This window comes from Phocoena sinus, chromosome 17, assembly GCF_008692025.1.
Source record: "Phocoena sinus isolate mPhoSin1 chromosome 17, mPhoSin1.pri, whole genome shotgun sequence".
NCBI classification, from domain to species: Eukaryota; Metazoa; Chordata; class Mammalia; order Artiodactyla; family Phocoenidae; genus Phocoena; species Phocoena sinus.
The window spans coordinates 46,890,502-46,914,994 of NC_045779.1; the positions used below are offsets into that span (position 1 = coordinate 46,890,502).

The 24,493-nt window shown below is 39.7% G+C and overlaps 1 protein-coding gene across 1 annotated transcript in view; it reads left to right on the top strand.

The window, feature by feature from the left end:
- The window catches only part of DCAF13 (DDB1 and CUL4 associated factor 13), an 86,102-nt gene extending 78,117 nt beyond the window's left edge, over positions 1-7,985 (top strand). The window contains exon 16 of the transcript XR_004346399.1: positions 7,826-7,985. The gene's annotated coding sequence lies outside the window, so the exon portion shown is untranslated. The remainder of the gene's footprint in view (positions 1-7,825) is intronic.
- Positions 7,986-24,493: the final 16,508 nt, after the last annotated feature.

A 24,493-nucleotide genomic window follows, 5' to 3' on the forward strand; every position in this document is an offset into this window, starting at 1 on the left:
CCTGATTATTTTTGTCAGCCATATTATGTCAGTGAAAGTAATCATGTTAAAATAAAGTCAACACCATGTACAGATTTAGAATGAAACTGAGTCCTTGATAAAACATAGCTAGACTTCTAGACCAATCAATTCTGAAACCTTATCCACTTCTGGATTTTCTAGTTAAATGAGCCAATAACTTTCCTTATTTGTCAGTTTGTGTTGAATTTTTCTATATACATCACTGAAAACATCCCATGAGGTAAAGCATTCTTTCTCTGTTGGTAAGCTTACTGTTGTTACGGGGAAAGGTCCTGGAATAGACTCTTTCTTTAAACCTCTATACTCAGTTTTTTATTCTTGACTAAACTACTCATGACAATTGCACAAGGCTTTAAAATTGAACCTTACTTACTTATTGCTTACATATGGGGAATAATGTATCTTTTATCAGTCTCACAGACTTACTTAAAAATGAGCTCATTTTCTCAAGGGTGTTATGATCTTGAGACGTCTTCTGGGATTTTCAAACCTTGGTGTTGTTTCTCAAAAGAAAACAGTGTTGTTGAGTCTGCCAAGATCTCCTCACCTTCAAACATTCCTGTTTCTTTCTTTCTTTCTTTCTTTTTTAATGTCTTTTCAGATCTTCTGCCCATTTTTATTATTTTTTTCAATTTGAATTTCTTTTTTTTAAAAAATTAGTTAATTAATATTTTATTTTTGCCTGTGTTGGGTCTTCGTTGCTGCACGCAGTCTTTCTCTAGTTGCGGCTAGCAGGGGCTACTCTGTTGTGGTGTGCGGGCTTCTCATTGCGGTGGCTTCTCTTCTCTAGGTGCGTGGGCTTCAGTAGTTGTGGCAGATGGGCTCAGTAGTTGTGGCTTGCGGGCTCTAGAGCACAGGCTCAGTAGTTATGGCATAGGGGCTTTGTTGCTCTGTGGCATGTGGGATCTTCCCGGACCAGGGATCAAACCTGTGTCCCTTGTATTGGCAGGCGGATTCTTAACCACTGTGCCACTAGGGAAGTCCTGTTCCCGTTTCTTAATTCATTGTCACACTTAAAAAAAAAAATACTAAACTGTCTTGCAAATAAACAAAGAATAAATATAATGGAATGTTTTTCCTAATGTTGACTCCTTGCAATACAGATGCCTAGATGAGCCTCTATTAGTGCTGTCCAATAGAAATTTCTTCTGAGATGAAAATGTTCTATATTGATGCTGTGCAAAATGGTAGCCATTAGCCACATACAGTTATTGAGCACTTGAAATGTGACTAGTGTAACTGAAGAATTGAATTTTTAAAAAATTTGTATTGAAATATAGTTGATTTACAACGTGTTAGTTTCAGGTGTACAGCAAAGTGATTCCGTTTCATATATATATATATATATATGTATATATATACATATATACATATATATATATATATATATATATACAGATAGATATATTCTTTTTTTGATTCTTTTTCATTATAGGTTATTACAAGATATTGAGTATAGTTCCCTGTGCTATAGTAGGTCCTTGTTGGTTAGCTATTTTATATATAGTAGTGTGCATATTTTAATCCTAAACTCCTAATTTATCCCTTCCCCCCTTTCCCCTCTGGTAACCATAAGTTTGTTTTCAATGTTAGTATGTCTGTTTCTGTTTTATAAATAAGTTAATTTGTATTATTCTTTTTAGATTCCACGTGTAAGCAGATATGATATTTGTCTTTCTTTGACTTACTTCACTTAGTATGATAATCTCTAGGTCCATCCATGTTGCTGCAGATGGCATTATTTCATTCTTTTTTTATGGCCAAATAATATTGCATTCTGTATATATACCACATATTCTTTATCCATTCATCTGTTGATGGACATTTAGGTTGCTTCCATGTCTCGGCTGTTGTAAACAGTGCTGCAATGAACATTGGGGTGCATATATCTTTTCGAATTTTAGTTTTCTCCAGATATATGCCCAGGAGTGGGATCGCTGGATCATATGAAGAGCTTATTTTTTCTTTTTTGGTTGTGGCATGCAGGATCTTAGTTCCCCAACCAGGGATTGAACCCATGCCCTCTGCATTGGGAGCATGGAGTCTTAACCACTGGACTGCCAGGGAAGTCCCCAAGAATTGAATTTTTAATGTTACTTAATTTTAAGTAATTTAGTAATAAATTAATATAAATTTAAATTTACTAGCCACCTGTGGCTAGTGTGGCTACCATATCAGACAACACAGCTCTAGATCAACCTTAGACTATTACAGAGTTAAATAGAAAAAAATGGCAGATTGTTGTAGCCAAACAAGTGTAGTTTTTTTGGCTGTGCTGCATGGCTTGTGGGATCTTAGTTCCCTGACCAGGGGTCAAACCCATGCCCCCTGCAATGAAAGCACAGAGTCCTAACCACTGGACTGCCAGGGAATTCCCCAAACAAGTGTACTTTTACAGTCTTTTCTTATCTTTGGGATGAAGTTCAACATTGATTTAATGAGATTTTATTCATTTAAATCAAATTAAGTGATAGAAATTCCCTGGCAGTCCAGTGGTTAGGACTCGGTGCTTTCACTGCCATGGGCTCCGGTTTGATCCCTGGTTGGGAAATTAAGATCCCGTAAGCCATGCAGTGCAGCGAAACAAAACAAAACAAAACAAACAGACAAAACAAAAACAAAACCAAAAAACCCAAACACCAAATTAAATGAGTTTACTGGATTCTTTTGTGGACTCTTCTCTCTTCCTCACCTGTCCCAGCTGATTGATCACTAAGTCCTATTCTTCCTACATCTTCAGAATATCTTAAAGATATCACCTCCTTTCCATCTTCATTACCACTGTTCAGGTTCTATCTGACCTTTTATCTTAACAGCTTCTCAATTTTTCTTTTTACTACCATGCTTGTTTCTCTCCATTTCACTTCCTACCTTTTTATAGAGGAACCTTTCCTAAAAACAATCTCACCATATCACTTCCATTCTTTAGAATACACTCCACACTTAAAATGTGGTCCATGGATCAGCAGTATAGGAGGCATTGCCTGGAGCTCATTGGAAATGCAGAATCTCAGTCTGCAGCCAAACTAACTGAATCAGAATCTGTATTTTAATGAAATATACAAAGGTGATTTTTATGCACATTCAAGTTTGAGAAGCACTGTTATAGGATGAAGTCCAAACTCTTTAACATATCATAGAGGTTCTGGTCTAGCTCAGTTTCTGGCATCATCTCTGGCAACTGCCCCTTTCCAATCTCTTAAAACCCATATTCAATGTTGTACAAAATAATTTGTAATTCTGAGTATTCACCTTTGTTCCACTGCCTAAAAAACTTTTTTGCCCTGATCTTCAATACCCATTTGAAATTTTTCTTTCTATGGTTTCTCATAAGAGTTAGGTGTATCTTCTTTGTACTCTACAGAATTTTATAGATACCTCTCTTACAGCATGTATCAAATGGATTCTAAGTACTTGTGAGTCTCTCATACTACACTGTGAACTTTTTGATGTAGACATTATTTTTCATATAGTCATGCTGTTCTCAATAGTTCCCAATCCATGCTTGCTGTTTGAATGATATGTTTCAGAAGAGAGTATTAGATAACGGCAGTATTTCATACAATGGCTACATTCAAAAGGTAGAAAGAATCCTTATAGAGGATTTTTATTTTACAAGAGGAAAACTGAAGCCCCCAAAGTTGAATGACTTTCTCCAAGTTATTGGCATGGTGACATTCTTCTCTGCATATACTAGGCACCCCACAAAGTATCCAGCCAATAAATATGATAAACTTATTTTTCTCTCTCTGGTTTTTGGATGAACTAAATTTCCCTTGACTAAGTAAGGTAAAGACTCTAATAAACTTGGATTATTCTCTATCTCTTCTGCTTATCTTTTCCTCACCTTTCCCTTGTGGGAAATGACAGGACTCTTTTCTATCTCCTCTTCTCTTTAGTGTTATATGACGCTAATCAGAAAGATAGTGAAGTAATTAGGGATACAGTACCATCAGTACACAGCTGATAGTAAGCTTTGCATCTCCTTTCATCAGATCTAAGATGCGGTTTCTTGAATTTCACAGTGTCTGGCGGAGTAAAGGACATGGACGAAAGCAGTTGGATCAGGGACCATCTTGATAAGACCAAAGCAATCCTCATAGGTAGAGGGAGACATCTGAAGTATACAGCAGTCAGTTTACATTGAAAAGGATAAAGCCACCCCTTGTCTCTGAAAGCCACAGTATTGTGGGAAATCTTGGATTGCAGGCTATTCCTACATGATTAGATTTTGGCCAGATTTCTACAATCACTTCCTACATGCTATCAAATACAAACCATTATCTTTTCTTCTAGTTGGGAAGCCTCCTTTGACTTTATCTTCTTGCACTGTATTTCAGCCTATGTTGATGACTTGTATATCAATTATTTATTATGCTTGGCTTACAAATCCTAGGCAGTTTGATTCATTTTGCCATGATTCTTTGTTAAAAGATGGGCTCTGTTTTCCTGGTATTCCTTTTAGCTATTTCTGGATTCCAGCTGGGGTAAAAATCTTGTCCTAGGGGAGAATATAATTTAATTAGAGTGATTTACTTTTTAAAAATTTACTCTTTTGTAGTGGAGAACTCACTAACTATATTTCAACCAAATTTATTAAATGTCTACCATATAGAGTGTTAATTACAGGATGGTTATGACATAGACCTTTCCTCTGGGAAATACTGTTTGAATTTTATAGAAATTTCTATACCCATTATATATTGTACATCTGAGCCTAATTCATATTACACTAAGTATAGCATGACTGTAAAATTTGAGGTGCAAACTGGGATACTTTGAAAGGAGTTGCAACTAATAATTACACCTGATCAACAGATTAAACAAGGACTGTCCTGGGCAAACTGGGATAGTGTCAGGCAAACTGGGATAATATCAGGCAAACTGGAACATTAACAAAACATTTGTTTCTGTTATAGTATTTTTTTTGCATTTTAAGTATTATAGTTATTAGGGAGCAGGTTGGGTTAAGTATAACTATTTTATGATGCCTATTACATGCCAGACACTACAGTAAAGTATACTCAGATTTTAGTCAGGGAAACAGAATATATACATATAGCTATATTAAACAATTGTGTATAGTGGCATGAATACTGGATAGAAAGTCAGGATACCTAGATTGAAAATTTGCCTTGAAATTGAATCTCTTCCTTTGGTCGAATCACTAAACCTCTCAGGCTGTCTTCTTACTTATAAAATGGAATGATACTTATTTTTTGTAGGATGGTGTGAGAAGGTGGTAAAAAAATGTGAAAGCAGCTAACATACTATCTATCCAACAAATAATGAATGCTTGACAATGAATGTCGGCTTTGTTGATTTTCTTGTTTAATGAAAGGCAGCTAGAGTGGAAGTTAGAGACTCTTATTTTCTTTCCAAAAACTTTTATTACAAAGAATTTTTTACTATCATCTTCCACGGCCAATTTCGCCCCATGCACACCCCGATCCATATTATTTTGAAGCAAACTCAGATATCACATAATTTCATCTATAGGTATTTTAGTATGTATCACTAAGGGTTCTTTACTGTTTTAAAACATCATCACAATATCATTATTAACCAAAGAAAGCAACAATAATTCCCCATTATCATCAGGTACCTAGTTACTGTCCAAATTTTCAGTTCTCTTATAAAAGATTTTTTACTTTTTTTTTTTTTAAATCAAGGTCCAAATGAGGTCCACAAATCCTTGCACTTTGTTGATGTCTTTTAAGTTCCATTTAAAATATAGATTCCCCCCTCCATCTCTTTTTAATTTTTTTTCCTTGCAATATATTTGCTGAAAAACCTGGGTGTTAGGGAATTCCCTGGTGGTCCAGTTGTTAGGACTCTGCACTTCCGCTGCTGGGGGCCCAGGTTTGATTCCCTGGTCGGGGAACTAGGATCCCGCAGGTCGTGCCGCACGGCCAAGAAAAAAAGAAAGAAAAAAGAAAAAAAACAACAGTTGGAAAAAAACAAAAAAAAAAACAACAGTTGGGTTTTGCCCTGTAAAATATTCTATAGAGTGTTCCACAGATTGCAATCCCATAGTGCAGTTTAATCATGTAAAAAATTTTATTTGATATTAATACAAGTCTTGTTCAAGTAAGCTCTTTCATTAACATGCACATTTGTATGGCTTGTATGGTATCTCATATATTGGGTCTACTTGCAATTTTCAAAGATTCCTGTGGTGTTCCTACAATGTGCCTGAGTGGGATAGAAGCACTGTGTTTAAGAGAGCAGAGACTAGAATTGAGACACTTCATTGTGAATTCTGGTTCCACCACTCACTAGTTGTCTGAAGTAAGCCTCCCTTTTTAGGTTTCTAAAATGGGGTTAATATCTCAGTGGGTCATTGTTAGGATTAGGTAAGTGAAGCACTTAGCATGCTATCTGACACACAGGATGGCTCTTAAGTGTTATAAATATTTTTTACAATGAGGATAGTAAAATTTGGCCTTGAATTTACAATGAAGTTGGGGAGATGGAACGGATACAAAAATTAAATAAGTATAAATAGTCAAAGTGGTCATGGAAACTGAGACTTAAAATGGAACTTGATGGAGGAATAGCTCTGAGAAGAGAGTTTTATTGTATACCTGCTACTCTGCATGATGCTGTAAGCCCAGTTGTTCAGTCCTCACAACCACACTATGAGGGAACATTCCTTACCAGGTCATGTGTGAGAAGTCTGAGGCTCCAGGAGGTCACTATCTTGTTCCAGGTCACCAGTTAGTGGGGGACCATGGTGAAGTTTAATACGTTCCTCTGTTCTCAGTATCTCCTGTAAATTGGTAGTTGGATCTAGCAGATGTTGTAAATTCAGGATAGATTTTTTTTTTTTTTTGGCCAGACAACTTCACAGGTTGTATAGTTTTTCCATCAGGAAGCACATAATGCCTGGTTGATTATCTTTTATGATGTTAACAGCTGTTGCTATTTAATTGATATTAAATGCCTAGATGTATTTTTTTCATAAGGGTTTTAAATTTATTTCTGATCTTATAAAATTCATTTTTTTTCACTTCTGAAAATGGTCAGCATTGTAATTAAGATGAAGATATAATTAAGAAAATATTTATATCAGTTATGCCTATATGTCCCAACCTCCAATACTGTCTTATTTCACTTTAAAGATGTGTTCACTGATTGCTAGGAGGGAATAAAAATAGAAATAACTTTATAATGCTATAAGTGAAAGATGATTAGAATATGATTTTCCCAGACCTTTTTAATATAAATGGCTCTATGGGTTTTATGATATAATAATTAAGTAATAACCTCCTATATTGCTAGATACACAAAAAGTAATTAATAAAACTTATCTACACTAACATCCTTGAAATTTTTCATTACTTCTTGGCTTCAAATACCAATAATTAAACTGTACTAATCTGTAGCTTCTTTTCTAGGAACAAACAATGTATTCTTTCTCTGATGCTGTGCTCTTTTGTTAGTCACCAATTTAATCTTATTTTTATTTAAAATTACAGTATGGTCCTATAGTCACAGTTAAGCACTTTGAGTTACTTTTCCAATAATGCTGATTAATTTTTGGTGAACCAGTCATATCCTTCCACCCAGTTCCTTGTCAAGAAATAACATGTTGTCATCTGACAACTGGCAAAGATTAACAGTCAGCTGTGGCTACTGCACTGACTGACTCACCCAGGGATTTAAACCATGACCTTGGCCTCATTATCATGCTGTTATAATCTACTGAGCAAAATAGCCAGAAAAATAAATTCTGAAGACAGGAAGTAAAAAATTCTATTTGTATCTCCAAACCTAAACCACTGCACATGTGTCCTTTCAGCGATTCTCTTAGCAGGTGTTTTGGAAATGGATGAAGAATTGAAGGCAGGATATTCTCCTGAAAATCAAAGCTCATCATGTCAGTTCTCTGGCTACAGAAACCGCCACTGCCTGCCGAATGCCTATAGGACAAGTTCAAATTCTTCAGCAGAGCATATAAGGTTGTAGCATAATCCTGCCACAGCCTATTTTCCTAGCTTTATCTCTTGCTGCAACTCCCTGCTTCCCTCTCTTCATACTCCAGTAACAGTGATTTTTCTCATTGTTTTGTGACTGCTCATGTAATTGTGCATATATTTATCGAGTCTTTGTAATATATGAGACAGTTTGATAGGCCCTAGGGAAACTGGAGTGAAAGTCATATTCCTTGCCCTTAAAGAATTCATGGTCTAGTTGAGGAGGCAGACAGGGAAATAAATGGCTCCAACAGTGTGTGACAAGTGCTATCTGTGAGCAGGGTATGTGCAGTGCTAAGAGATCCTGGAGCAAACAGGAGGAAGGAAGAAAAAAGGGAGGCATTAGCACATGGTGGAGAAGACAAAGAAGTTAACTGACAGAGAGGGAGGTTATGGGAGAGGGAGTAGAAAGAGTGGTCCTAGTTGAGGGAATAGAAAGTCCCAAAGACGAGAAAGTACATATTTAGTAAAGTGCAAGTCAGTTGTCACGGCTGAAGAGGGGTGCATGTTCGTAGGCTGGGTTGGAGATAAGGCTACAGAGGTAGGCAGTAGCTGAATCCTAAAGGAACCTCTATTTACCTTGACAAAGAGTTTACATCTTACTTCTCTGCACCTGTGTTTCCCTCTTTCGAGGCCACTTTTTCCTTTTCGCCCACCCAACTTAAACCAGTCATGGCAAATTCTCTCCCCAGAAATTCATTCAACAAGTATTTGTTGGAATACTTACTATATGCCATGTATTGTTCTAGGTGCTTGAGATACATGAGTAAAAATCCTACTCTGTCCCTGTGCTTATATTCTAGTGAGGGAAGTTAAAGGTTAATGATAAATGTAATAAGCTGGGATATTATTCAACTTAGAGTAAAAGTAAAGTTGGAGAGTGGCAAGTGTTATGGAGAAAAGAAAAAGTAGGGTAAGGTAAAGGAGACTGGAGTGACCAGGGAGCAGGTGGGGCAGGCTAGAGTATTAAATAGGATGGATAACTAAGCAGAAATATGCAGGATAAGAGGAGTCAGCCAAGTGGATATCTTGGTGAATAGTGTTTTGGGCAGAAGAAACAGCTAGAGGAAAGCCTACCAGGGAGTAGTAGATGAGGTCAGAGAGGTTATGTGGGACTTGCAGGCCATTTAATGAGTTTAGTTCTGACGCAGTCAAGTGGGGAGCCACCACAGGACTATGATCAGTGTAGTGATGTGGTCTAACGTTATAGGAGGCTTTCTCTTTATGCTGTGTTGAAAAAAGACTGTAAAGCCACAAGGATAGAAGCAGGGAGATCTACTAGGAGAAACTGAGATGATTCCAAGCATTGTGAGGCAGCCAGATCTCTTAGAAGAGTACTGAGTCCTCAGTAAATTCTAGTGATTATTTCAGTTTATGATTTTAGTTTAGATATGCCTCCTATAAATTATTTAGTGGATTACAAGTAATTAGCCCTTACTCACATGTAAAAATGAAAGTCCACAGGCTTACAGTCTTCACAAACTTATGCTTCTATAGGAACTGAAGAAAGGGCCTACATTTTGGAGTTAGTTTGTGGCCTGTCAAGAAGACCTTGAGAACTCAGTGAAGGATGAAGATGAAGATGGCTAGTTACTTCTAAAGGTAAATAAGAACAATGCACTTTCAACTCAACTTCAAATATGTTCATATATTTGAGGGACATGCCCAAGTAAAACATAATGCCATATAAGATATAATGAGATGTGATAAAACATTTTAGGTAAAATACTAAACCGGAACAGAGAAAACAAAACACTTCTAAGATCCATATTGTAGTAAAATCGAGAGACCTTTGGAAGGTATTTCAGTTCTCAGCAGAGCAATCTTACTTTAAATTGGGCCTACTACTTTGAAAAGTAGCCCATTTGAAATGCTATAGGATTCTATCTATATGTTATATAAATACTGTGACAAATTTTTATTTTGAAAAGGTGTATGCGTCACGGTGGAAGATGATTTTAAGATGCTTCCACTGCTAAGGATTCCCTTTTTTAAAAAATTAATTATTTTTGGCTGTGTTGGGTCTTCGTTTCTGTGCGTGGGCTTTCTGTGGCAAGCAGGGGCCACTCCTCATCGCAGCGCACGGGCCTCTCACCGTCACGGCCTCTCTTGTTGCTGAGCACAAGCTCCAGACGCGCAGGCTCAGTAGTTGTGGCTCACGGGCCTAGTTGCTCTGCGGCATGTGGGATCCTCCCAGACCAGGGCTCGAACCCAAGCCCCCGGCATTGGCAGGCAGACTCCCAACCACTGTGCCACCAGGGAAGCCCTAAGGATTCCCTTTAATAGGAAAAACACATGTAGTTGTTTGTAGTAAAGAAATGTAAAAAGGAAACACACTTCTGCTTTATTCAATCCTGTAAGAAGTCAGGTGTCCCAGTGATACCAGCTCATGCACACTGAGTTTTATATGCTAGCACTGTCTCCAGGCAGGTAAGAGGCAGTGTGGGTTCTGAGAGACAGCTGCAGGCACCCAGCGCGCTTTGTGTCTGGTAGAAAACAGTCCCTGGCCCAGGGTGTGACCCTACTGTAAAGGAAGACAAAATCGACCAATTTGGACAACCTCTTTTAGGTTCACATTTTATGTACTCAAAATAAGTATGCTACTTTAGCCTCAGGGTAGTCTGTTTCTGCTTGGGTTGATAGCTGGCTGGGGAGTGGAGGTGGTATTACTTCAAACCTGGCTCAGAAACAGTTGAGTAAGGTAGAGTGTTCCACCCATCCTTTTTGTTTTTCGTTCTATTCTCCTTTCTTTTAAAGGAGCTTTTAGTGTATTTCAGTGGCAGTGAGGGTTTCCAAGGCAAAGGTCACAGCTACATGTATTTACTGGTACCTGTCATTGCATATGAGTGGAAAGGAAAGTGTGGATGTTATTTAAAAACATTTAAATTTTAGGTAAAAAGAAAAATCAGTCTCTCTAGATGTGTTCTCTTTGTTTTCCACTTTCCAGTTTCTCCTCCATTATCTTTTATTGTAATGCACATAGTGTAGTTCCCAACCTTTACTATATATCAGTCACTTGGGGAATTTTCAAAATATACCCATGACCAGGGTCCTAACCACAGAGCCTGATTCATTTGCTCTAGGGTTACATTCAGGTGATATTTGAAAAAATGACCCAGGTAATTTTAATGTGCAGCCAGCGTTTAAAACCACTACGGTTTCAAACAGGAGTAAAAGTATCTAGGTTCTAGTTGCAGTGCTGCCATTTACTAGCTGGCTGATCTTAGTCTTCTATTTCCCATAGGATAATGAGGTTGGATTAGATATATAAAAATTCTCTAACTCTACAACAAAATTACATAAATTGAGATTCATATGATCTCATCAAACTAGCTCCAAAAAGATGAAAACAGAATTATTTAGAGTGTGAGAGTTTGATTTGAAGTAGGTAATATACATACATAAAAGCACTTAAGTAAACTTTTCCCTCTTCCCAATTACAAGGGGTGGGAGAAAAGAAACATAAGACATTAATGCTTAGAAATCACAAGAGACTTATAGGGCTGCTGTGTCTATCCCCAGCTCTCTTAAGTTGGGAGCTGGTCAGGTAGTACCTGGGGGACAGAGGGAGGAGAGAGTTTGCTACACACCAAGAAGATACATATAATACAAACCCCAAAGGGCTTAACACAACTCATCAGAGCATAATCTGGCCCGGTACTAAACAGAGCTAGCGTGGAACGTGGGGGTAGGGGTGTGTACATATACGTAGACACACACCCGCGCACGCACGCACACACACCCCAACTCTGTCATCCACAGTCCTTGCCGAGAGCAGGCAGAAGGGCTGATCCCTGGCAACCCGCCCCCAGGCCTCAACCCCACCCCTCTCCACCAGCTCCCTGTCCCGCCCGCACCCAGAGGGTTGTGGGCCGGGCCCAGCCCCACCAATAACGGAAGGCAGCGGCAGCCACGGCAATCCTCCAGGAGCGGGTTTTCTGTCCACTCTCAACCTCTTTCATCTTACCCGTCCCTGTGCTCGGAAAACCGGACTCTGACACTAACCCCATACCCTGGCTTCCCTGCCAGTTCTCTCTAGACTAGGCCCTCCAAATAGGACCAAATAGAACCGAAGCCCTTGGCCCAGCAGCGGCTCATCCTCACCCTCCGGTTGATCCTTAATCCTTTCGCGCTCCCACTCGCAGCCTCTTGTCTCGTCCTCATCCTCACACCTGTCCCAGACAAACCCTATCTTCCCCAATCTCACCTCCCCGCTTCTCCAGGCTCTCCTACGCCCTCGGCTCAGTAGCTCTCCGAGCATTCTTTGCCATGGGGACCCCACGCCACGCTTACACTTTCCCTCCTTCCAGGACCCCTCCCACGACATCTCGAGAGTCCCTCCACGCGCTCACACTCTTTCACCTGCAGCCAGACACCATGCCCACCCCCCGCCCTCCCGTTCCAAAACCCTGGGAGCCCTCACTCCCGATCACACCCTCTCTCCGGACGCGACACGCCCCGCCGCCAGTGCCCACACTCCTAGTCTTCTGCCTCTCCAGCTGACCCACAGGGCGCCCCCAACCACCTCGGCTCTCCCTCTTTCCTCTCTCCCGACGCCGGCTCGCACGCTCACATTCGCCACACCCCCGCCCTTGAAACTCCCTCTCCCCGCCTCCGCCCGGCTCACACTCTTAGCCTCACAACATCTCCCCGCCCGGCCCCAGTCCACAGATCGCGTTCGGGAGGGGTGGCCGCCGCCCGCTGGGCGTCCGCGGTGCCCGGGCCTCAGCGGCCGGGAGGTGACGCGGCCCCGCGGGAGGAGCCCGGGAGGCGGAGGGGCGGAGGAGGTGCGTCGGCGGCACCGAGCGGCGGAGGCGGTGGCAGCAGCGGCGTAGAGAGCGGGCCCACCGCACCCACTCTACGGACCCTAGGGCGGCGGCGGCGGCTGAGGGACCCTGGGCGGGCGCGTGATGAGGAAGGACCGGCGCCCGACCCTGCTGCGCGTCGGAGCTCGCTTGGATGCGGACGTTGGCAGCCGCGTAGCCCTGGCCCCGGGACTCTCCGCCGCTAGCCCTTGTCATCCCTTCTCCGCTTTCGCTTACCCGCTCTAGCTCGGAGGGGTCTCTGGCGGCCATCCCCTGCCCCGCGGCCCTCTCCTCGTCGTGGCTAGAGGGGGGTCCTCCCTCCGCGGCGCCGGGAGCCCTGTGACGCGTCAGCCGGCTGTACGGCTCAGCTGCTTCTCTGGGAAATTAGACCCTGCTTCCTCCCTCCCCGCTCTGCGCCTCTCCGGCTCGCGGGACGCTGCCTCTGGGCGCTCGGAGCGAGTTCCCCGGACTCCCCCGGGGGGCTGGGTCGCGCAGCCTCCCCTTTCTCCTCTCGAGCGGTGCGCGCACCCCCCGCCCCCGCCGCGGCCGTACACACTCGCGCCCCGGCCGGCGCGCCGCCCTCCTGCCCGCTCCCTCCAGTCACCCCACTCTTAGTCGTCCCCGCCACCTTACTCCACCACCCTCCCCTGCCGCTCCGCTCACTCCGCGTCCCGGCCCGGCCTCCCGCTCCTCGCTCCCTCAAACCGCTCACTTGCCAGCCCTTCGCCCCCGGGAAGAAGAAACATTTCTCGGAGCGCACTCATCAGCTTTCCCTTCCCCCGCGCTCGCCCTCCCCTCCCCCCGCTCTTTCTATCTTGGAGGAGGGGGGGCTGTCGCCTAGGATTGAAGGCCATTGATTTGTATGTATTTGTCCCAGCGCCGGAGGCTGCCCCAGCCGCCCGCGCCGGTGCCGCCGCCGCCGCCGCCTCCAGTGGAGTTGCCTCCCTTCTTCCATAGGGTGGTTAGACTCCACCAAATATGTCGGCTCCTGTCGGGCCGCGGGGCCGCCCGGCTCCCACCCCGGCGGCCTCTCAGCCGCCTCTGCAGCCCGAGATGCCCGACCTCAGCCACCTCACGGAGGAGGAGAGGAAAATCATCCTGGCGGTCATGGATAGGCAGAAGAAAGAAGAGGAGAAGGAACAGTCGGTGCTCAAGTAAGGACCTGGCTCCATCTTCCCGCCTCCCTCCCTGCCCTCCGCCCCCTCGGTCGCTGCCCTGCGGCCGCCTGCGCGCCCCGGGTCGCCGCCCTCCCTCTCGCCGGCGGCGCCCGGGCCATGAGGGTTGCGGCTGGCGGCGGCCGCCGGGGCTGCTTTCTGGGTGTCAGAGCGCGGGGGTGTGTGTCGGCGAAGGAGGGCGCCGAGACCGGCTGAGGTGAGGGTCGCGAGCCTTTGGGCGTTGTAATTTTCTCGGGCGTCCTTCTGGCTTTCCCCGCGGGCCAGTTCGGCTCCGTGGCCCCGGAGGGGCTGGGGCTGAACCCAGGCTCCGCGCGACCCTTCTCCCTTCCCGCCGCCCCCGCGCGGAGGCAGTGACTGGGGCAAGGAATCCAATATGGCCGTGCACAGGTGCTCCCCGGCCGGGACCCCGGCAAAGGCGCGCCGGCCGGGGATGAGGGCGCCGCCGGGGGCGCCTCGTCGCCGCCTCCGCAGGGCGGCTCGGAGAGCAGAGCTGCCCACTGTCGTCGCGGGCAGGAGGGAGGCCGTGCGGGCGAGGGGCCTAAGCTCTGTCGCGTTTCGGGTGGGTGTGCGGCCGCCGCCATCTTCCACCCCCTCCCCCTCGGCGGGTTCTAACACCCTGCACTCTGCTGCTCTTCCTGTTTGCAACTAGTAAATCTGTTTAATCCTGAAGGGACTCTGAAAAGACTCTAGTACCTCCCATTAATGCGCTTTGGGATGCTTCCTACCTTGTGAAGTTGTACTATTCGTGCTGATAGGCTAGGCAGCCGGGATCTTGCCGAGGGTGGGACGGTAAAAGCAGCACCCAGGCACCCGCGCAGTTTAGCGGCTGTGTAACTTCAGCACCAGGGAACTGTCCGGACAGATATCTGTAGCTTTGAGACTCCTTTTCTTGTCAGTCTGGCAAAGAGATTTGTTTCTGCAGGTTTGCTTTTAAACGTTTTACGGTTATTTGATTTCTCAGTTACTACGTGAAAGAGAGTGCGCAGAAGATGTGTAACCCTTCTGATATTTTTCCAACTCAACTCTTTCATTTTTGCTTGAAATGCATTATTCATTAAGATATTAATTTGTACAGTTTATATGCCAAAGATGCGACAGTTATTTTCTGTGTTATCAAATATACTTTTCCCATATTCTCCACAGAAACACATAGTTGAAAGTGTAAGAGTTCCTCTAGGAGGGAACTAACACACTGACCTCTGATCATTAACTTTTAAAAACAGGTTGTTGCATTCAGTATTCTTTAGCACTTACAAAGAAACAATTCTGTCTATACATACATGTTTGCATATTTTAATGAAGAATACTCCTTTAAATAATATAATAACAAATGTATCAAATATATTTACATGTCCAAGAAAAATACTAGTTCTCAAAAATATTGAAGCACTAAGAGAGCAAATGTGCTCCTAACATATTAACTGAAATAAAGAATTGTTTCTTCGAAACTGATTTCTGGGTTTGAATACTTGTTTGGGAGTGTGATTTATTAGTAGACGCGAGAAATGAAAAAGGTTAAGAGATTTGAGTAGCTCATTTCAACTAATAATGAATTAAACATTATTTTGAAAAGTTTTTTGAGCATACTTCTAATTTTGCTCAACTTTACTGTATATACTAACAATGTCAAGCTTTTTGATGACTTAGATTTGATACTTAGATATATGAATCTGTATTTTTCACTATAATTGCTACAAAATAAGTATTTTCAAAATGATGCTCAAATTAAATGTGGTTTTATTTCTTTGACTCACATATTTAGATGTAGAATGTGTTTTTATTTTTTTATGGTATGCTAAATCATGGTACTTACTGGCTAGTTCACTATAGTTCCAAATCTATTTATTGTTCTAATATATAGAGATTTAAATGAAGTTTTGAGTACTGAATTAAGAATTACTCAAAATGAACTATATGTTATATAGTGTGAAAGGGTTTTCTAGGTAGGTACATGTGAATATATTACATTTCTATGTAAACCTACATACTGTGCAAATCATATAAAGTTTGTGCATTCATATTTGCATAGTTTAGGTAGAAACAAGCATTCCCTACACATATAGTTATACAGTATATGAAATTACATTGATGAAAAATCTGTTCATATTTATTTAAAATATCTATTGGCAGTTTTACCTAACTGAGACTTGGAAGGAGTCATACCTCAAAATGATCTACATGGTTTCGGAATTATTTCTGTATTCATTTTAACAAGAAGCTATTTGGAGGTTAAAGCATAATATATTTGAAACTTTAATTTTTAATGTTCTTTAAAAATACTTTTGGCTTTTGTAATAAGCTAAGAGTAGGCAAAGAAAATGAGGAAAAGAATAGATAGACTTTATAATAGAATGATAATAGTGAAAGACATGTTTTGAAGAATTTGACAATTTACTAAGTAACATATTTTCAATGTTGTTTATTAAGTTACAAATGCTATTTATAAGAAAAAATAATACTTATATTCTTCAATGATTACTATTTCCCATTAAGTTTTAGGGGCCATTTATCTGGTCATGACTACACTTTGTTTCTCTTTAGTGATGTCCATTTAATTGCATGTTGACATTTATTCTGAGAGAAGGTCATGGGCAGAGAGAAATAAACTGAAATTCAAATTCATGTCTGCTGCCTTTTAACAACTATGTTAAAAAATAAGTTTGCTGTGTGAAAAATTGAAACTGTTGCATGGAAATATTTTTGCATGATCTGTGAGTTTCAATATTCATGTTAAGTATTCATACAAAGTGGAGTGTGCCTACCCAAGGGCATCATAAGATGATGTATTGGATTACAGGAAGAAAATAATAAAACATATTTACATTTCTATTTGAAAAAGAAAGAAATTAAGCTTTACTAATACTTAATATATAGATTGACAGTGTGAAGCATATAATTTATAAATAAATATACATATTTTAAGAAGTTCATGCCTGAGATATTTGTAGTGAGAGAGGTGAGCGATCAAAACTGATTGAGACCACTATAGTAATCTCTCTTCTAAGGAGCCTGAATAATTAAAAACTATTTATATTTATTTAATCATTAGCAATTTCTTCAAAGTCTAGCTGAATATCCACATACTCTGGAAGTCTTTGGTCACCATCAAATAATACCATTTTATGTGTGAGTGAGATATTAGGCCTTTGGAAGCATTTTTATATCTCAGTAGATCCCTCAGTAGATCAATAATTACTTTTTTTATCCTTATGTAAATTCCTTTAACAGTTTTAGTTTGGATAATGCAATCTATCAGTAAAATCTGTAATGTCCTTTTATTGATTAAAGTTTTTAAACCTTGTCTTTCAAGACTAAACTTCTTGAGGGTAAGAATAAAAACTTACCCTTCTCTTCTTTGGAGTTTGTGTTTTGCAGCATCCTTAACACCTGCACGTGGTAGGTACCTAGTAAGCAATGTTGATTTAAATTGTAGTAATGTTCATTAACAAGTAGTTTACCAAACTTGTTGGGAAAATGAAATTTTTGGGACAAAAGTACATAATTTATTAAAAGTTTATATTTTTCAGCGAGTTTTTGTTGTTGTTTTTTGTTTGTTTTTGGTGTGATATTGTGAAAAAAATGTATGAGGAAAGCAAACCTACTGAAATCAACAGAAAAGTATTCATTCAGTAAATACTTATTGAGTTTCTACTATCTGCATATAATAGTCTTTCAGATGAGGTGTTTTTGCAACAAATTAGAAATTATGTGTTTCTTGACGTGTAAATTATCTACACATGTAAATTATCTAAACTGAGAATGCTCAGTTTAGATTTTCTGTTAATGTCAAAGGGATAATTTGCTCCCCCAATAAAAGAAGATGATAAGTAAAAATTTCCATGATAGATCAAGGTAATAATTTAGCTTATATTTAAAACATAGGTAAGCAGTTCTAATTTTTTTTTAATAATTCAATTTTAAAAGTACTTTCCAAAGTCAATTTATAAACTCCTTTATTTAATAGGTAACACATACATAATGTATAAAATTTCTTAGCTACCTATTTCCCCTAGCCAGAGGCAACTGCTGTTGTCAGCATATTGTATACTCTTTCAGAAATATTCTATGCATGAGAGTAGATATGTGTGTATATCAAATACTGTGTGTCTGTATATGTAGGTATGTGTGTGCACACACGTATGGGTTTATATTTGTAAATATAAAGAAACACAATGTGTCCTGCAGTTTACTTCTTAGGAGATCAATTCCATACCTGTGAATATATGTGCCTAATTCATTTTAATGGCTGTGTAATATCCCATTTTATGAATGTTCTGTAACTTCTTTAACTAGTTTCATATTCTTAGGTCTTTAAGTTGTTTCTAATTATTTTGCCGTTAGAAATAACGCTGTGATAAATATCTTTGTACATATGTCATTTCCCACATGTGTGAATATGTCTCTGGAATAAATTCCTAGAAATCGGATTGTTTGGTCAAAAGGTCATAAAATATAACTTTTATATTTTTTATAACTTATATAAAGTAAAAAATTTAAATTTTAATAAATTAAAAATATAATAAATATTAAATTCCACAAAGGAAGTATGCATAAGTGACATATAATAGGGAGATTTTCACACATCTTTGTTCACTCAGTATGTGATAGTCCTTGTCAATGTTTTGGTGAAAAATATGCCATTCTAGATTTAACTGCAGTTTTCTTACTATCAGGGAGGTTGAGAACCATTTGTATTTCTTTTTCTGTTTGTCATTTTTAATGATTTGTTGAATCTCTTTATTTGTCACCTGTTTTATGACCTTGTTTATACCTTTTTTTACTAGTCAGGGTTTTTAAAAATGTGTTTAAATTTATTACTTTTATTTTATGGCTTTCGGGTTTTGTGATATGCTTAGAATGATCTTCCTCATTCTAATATTTAAAATACTACCATATTTTTTCTTATAGCCTAATGACATTTTAAGAGTCAGATAAATGATGTAACAATCATGAAGACTTAAATAAAAATCGTTATTGTACATGTAAATCACTATGCTCATTGCCAAAACTTGAAACTCTATAGATTTTAAGGATTCAAAATGCATTCTAAAAAATTGATTGGCATTTATATGAGAGAGTACCTAATAACTTCTTTATATATATTCTATATTTTAAAGTAACTAGGACAATTAAGTAATATCTTGTTGACAATACATATTGATAAAAAATTGATTGTACAGTGTGATGAAGAGAGAGGTAGTGGAGGCAAGTGTGCTGGGCTAGATGGATTTCGACTTGAAACTTTATTTTACTAATTAATAACTGTAAGTTCTTGCTTACATTATTAAACTCTCTGAGCCCGTGTTTCCTCATCTGTATTATCTGAGTAATAACATCTACGTTGAAGGATTGTTGTAATCAATATAGACTAGTTAAGTGTCCTGGCACAAATAGGTGTGAAATAAATAGTTGTTATTAACTGATTATAGATAGGAGTCTCTAAGCCTTAATATTATAGCATTCCTGGGTGAAATTTGTCCCCCCTGCCCTTTTTTTGAGAGATTCTTTTCCTTGTCTACTGGGAAGTCAAAATATGCCTGGAGGACTTTTAGGTGACTTCATTATTTGTCTAGAAGGCTAAGAATGAGGAGAGGGAAGGTGATGAATTGGAAGCAGTTTCCTCAGCAAAAACCATTAATAAGGAGTCTGATAACTAAGGTGTAGCAGTGAAAATAATACTGACACCATGTTATTGGTTATTGCCAAGATACTGATTGTCCTAGGTGAATGTGAGGGAACTAATTTGTGGAAATTACATTGTGGTTGTTCTTAGATTTGCCTGGATCAATTTCTCACTCTATTAGTAAATCAAAAATATGTATTTACTTATTTGTCTTATTCATAGTATATATGAGGACTCAGAATCTTATCAGGTTAATCTAATTCTGAAGCATGGTTTTTAGAGTTTAGAATGCTCATCTCCTTTCCTTTGCCCCTTAAATACACACAATTTTTGTATGCCTGCCTCTTTCTCATCCTTCTGGCCTTAGCTTCAAATTTGTCTCCTTAGAGAGCACTTTCCTGCCCATGCTTAGAAAGCATGGGCAGGAAAGTGCTTTCTTTTATTCTTCATCACATCTTTAATATTTCCCCAATTATTCTTATCAAAATTTACATTGGAATCTTTGTTTATAATCTGTGTACCCTGCTGGATTATAAACTCCCAGAGAACAGGAACCATGTCTGTCTCATTTATCATTTCAGCCTCAGCTTCTAATCTAACACAATGCCTTACACATTGTAGCACTCAAAGATATTAGTTGGGGGGCTTCCCTGGTGGCGCAGTGGTTGAGAGTCCTCCTGCTGATGCAGGGGACACGGGTTCGTGCCCCGGTCCGGGAAGATCCCACATGCCACGGAGCAGCTGGGCCCGTGAGCCATGGCTACTGAGCCTGCGCGTCTGGAGCCTGTGCTCCGCAACGGGAGAGGCCACAACAGTGAGAGGCCCGCGTACCGCATAAAAAAAAAAAAAAAAAAAGTTGGGGGAATGAATGAAACATTGGGAATTAAATGTTCACTTAGAAATTAAATGTTTATTTAGAAATTAAATGTTCATTTAGATAGTGCTTGCTTTCAAGGCAAAATTCAGTAATCTGAAAGAAAAAGGTTTGCTTAGGTAGTAGTGCCCTTGTTTTTGAAATGAAATGTAAGTTTTAAACATACGTCCAGTTTTGCTTATTTTACTGGAAGCAAACTTACAGTATTTTTGTATGATTGCATTTCATCTTTCTTTTGGACTAAGAGCATATCTGTTCTGACTAGAAACCAGAAGAATATTGTGATATATCATTTTCCATTTAAGGAATATTGCAAATTAAGGAATATTTTACTTTAAAAATGATTACTTTACTTTTAAAGCATTTGCAAATTTCCAGTATGTTTAACAGAGCTGAATGGTAAGGAACATACAGAATGTGTTGGTTAGAAATAATTCATTTCCTCCAGGAGCAGGCAATCCAAGGCCAAGCATAATCATATGAACACATATAGATGTAAAGTGCCATGAAAAAACACTGTAAAGTTGTTTTTAGCACATTATAACCATAGCAAAAAATATGTTAGATAATCCAGTGAGTAGTTTGTTGTCTCTTTGGTATTGTTTGAGGGTGTCAGACACTCTATTCTTTTAAAATTTCTAGAAATTTCACTCCTAGATATTAAAGATAGTAGAGACTAGAGATATCAATACTTTTGTATTCTCTAGTCATGTAAGGAAATGCAGACATCTCTGGGTGTTAAAAACACTTTTAACCATTATCAGCTAATCCTTGAGGAACTCACTGTAAGAACCATGATAAACCACAATTAAACTATTGCATAATAAGTGCTAGTAGACCACTGAGCACAGTATATCGTGGCTATATTCATACAAGAGGAGTGCCTGATCCAGTCTTGGGGAGATAGTATCTAGGCTGAGTCTCAAAGGATGAGTAGATGTTAGCTGGGCAGAGGAAGATGTTGCGAACAAAAATACTAAAACTCCCACATCTCTCTCCCCCAAAACTTTACCTTTCATTCGTAAAAGAGAGGCAGGGAATGGTGGAGAAACTCACTTGAAGTGGTTCAGAAGGTCTGGAGCACAGGGTTTAAATGGAGGTGTGTTAGTAGAAGAGACTGGAGAGATGGCAAGGTTCAGAGTTGAAAAGATTTTACATGCTATTCTTTGGATTTGGATTTAATCCTGAAGGCAGTAGGGAGTCCAGGAAGGATTTTAAGCACTGGCGCAATATAATCAGACTTTTGTTGTCAAACTACCTCCCCCTACCAGTTTTACAAGTACAATGGGTTGATGAGAATACGTAATGCTAGAGACAAGGGCAGTAGTTGGGAGACTCTCACAGTAATTTGGGTGATAAATGATGAAGATATGAAATAAGGCAGTCATGGTCGAGGTGGAGAGGCAGGACAGATTTTGAAAAATTTAGGAGCCAAATGGCCACGATTTGACAACTGTGTGTAAAGGGTGAAGTAAGCTCTTACGATGCCTGACTTGCTCAACTGACTGCTGTATACATAATACCTATTTGTCTTTGTCTGCTTATGTCACTGACTGTCAGCTCTCTGAACCCATCTAGTTTCAGGACCAGTGTTCTCTTGAGAGGGTGGTGGGGAAGTGGCTTCTTTTATTGTTTTAGTTATTTTAAAGAACTTATAACATGAATATGAGTACTAGAAGTGACTACAACTTGGAATGTAGTGGGGGTAGGATGGGAAATAATAGAGCAGTAATAAAAAAGGGAGAAAGGAAAGAAGGCAAAGAAAAAGGGGAGAACAAGGTCAGGACTATTTGAATCCATTCCTAATAGGAAGGAACGCTAATAAATATCTTTGCTTATAATACTTTTTCCTGCTGGATATATTAACACCATGTAATCTTTTCCAGGTCTGTCTTCCTTTTATTGAACATTCCTTGCTCCCATTGACAATTTAGTCTCAGTGAATTTCTCACCAACTGGTTTTGTTTAATCCTTTGGGTGTTTAAAACTATTATGCAGTCTTTGTTGTATATGTTAGATTTAATTAGGGCAAACTTCCTTTTTTTGTATATCTTCCTATATCACTTCTGAGGAAATTTTGGAAATGGCGAGTGTATTTTAGGAAAATATAGAGAGGAGATTAGCTGTGGAGATGACATGTTGCAGTTGATGACGATTCTTTTCCTCTTTATATGAACTTACTGAATTATTGCAGAATTTATAAGTTTTGTTGGATTTTGTGATGGGAAGTTCTAGAAATAGGATTAGAGCTAGGATTATAGAAAGGGAAAAGTTGAGAACAGGTTTAGACCCAGGAGTGATATAATATTGTTTCACCTACTCTCTCTCTATAATTGTTACCAAAAAACTGGTGGGCAACTACATAGCATAAATTAAGCTAAGAATGAACAACTTTTATATAGTTTATATACTATGAACGTGTATTATATCTATATTATATATACATGTCAAAAAGCTCTAATTTATATTTTCCATATAACATCCTGCAACTAGGCTTCTGGGATGCTAAAACTGGGAAAAAAAGGATACACTAAATAATATAGCTAGATAGCAGAATAACCACAATGGTGTTTATTGGTATTTGATGCTTTGGTATTGTTCAGTTGACAGATGGAGATGATGCTCACATCCATCTTGTTTTGTTGGCGTATGAGGTGTCTATTACAATTGTTGTAATGGTTTGCTTCTCAGGCACATACATGAAAAACCTGTTTAATCACATATCACATCACACATAATTCCTTTTGACCGAAAGCTGAAATAATTAATTAATGCTTTTATTGGCACAACATTTTTTTTTGTCGAAAATGAACTTTGTGGTGGAGGTAGCTAGGTGTTCATCAAAGATTTATATTCCTCTTTCATAGAGTTGCTGCTATGCAGTAGCTGTCTAGCCCTGGACTACCTTTTCCGGCTCCTCTTGTATCTAGGTGGGTGCATGTAATAGAGCTCTGGCTGATGATTATCCTCCCCCTCTGCCCCCCAACCCTGCATTAGATTTTACATGAATAAGAGATATACTTCTGTGTTAAGTCACTGTGATTTTGGAGGCATATCTTTTACTGTGGCTAATATCACCTAATCTAATACAAATTCTCTTATGATTACTGCCTGTTATTTATTTAACTTTGGAAAAGCTTTAAAGTTCATATCTGCACTGGTCAAATCCAGAAGTACTTCCATGGTACTGAATTTTACCATCACAGGCTGATCTCTCTTCAACGATTGTCTGGTCTAACCTAACCTAAGTCTTAACTCAGTCATTGATTCTTGAATACAGAATTTATCAGGAAGTGTCTTTTCCACCTGTCTGGTGACAATTGGGCTGTATCCCAACTGAGGATTTGTTGTTGAAGTTTCGGGAAAGTACTTATACTGTATCTTAACAGAGATACTTGCTCTGGAAGCCAACATAGCATATAGACTTAATAATGAGAAAGAAAAATTCACAACGCTAAGGATCCATTTTAGAACAAATTGAAGCTTCATGTTAAAAGTTTTGCAGGTTGAAGGCTAATGGTTAAACTCCATCTCCAAACTCTTAAGGTTAGGAAGATTTACAAAACTGGGAGGTGAATTTTATAAGACCAGAGGGAGATATAGTTGAATGTTGTTGAACTTTACCACTGCATTTTATGTATTTTTCCATTCACTGCTCCAGATCTACTCCATATTTTTTTCCCCCTTTGCTTTGTACTATAGGAGGCTGACCTCTGTGGATTGCACCAGCAGGCTCCCTTGTTCTCTGACCTCCAGGTGGGTTCTGTTGATGTGAGATGTTGGCAGATTGGATGGAAGGAGAATGAGGTCAGGTTATTTGTTCTCAAGTTTCCTCCATACCAGTCTGGTGGCCCTCTTAGTATAGCTATTTTTCTTCTGGTTCTGGAAATTCCTTCCCACTGTTGCTAGCCCCCATACTGCACTGTCCCTTGTTGGTTTCCTTAAACCTTGCCCACACGTTTGTAAAACAGTCCCTTTATTAAACTCTCTTTAGTTACTCTGTTTGAATATGCCAT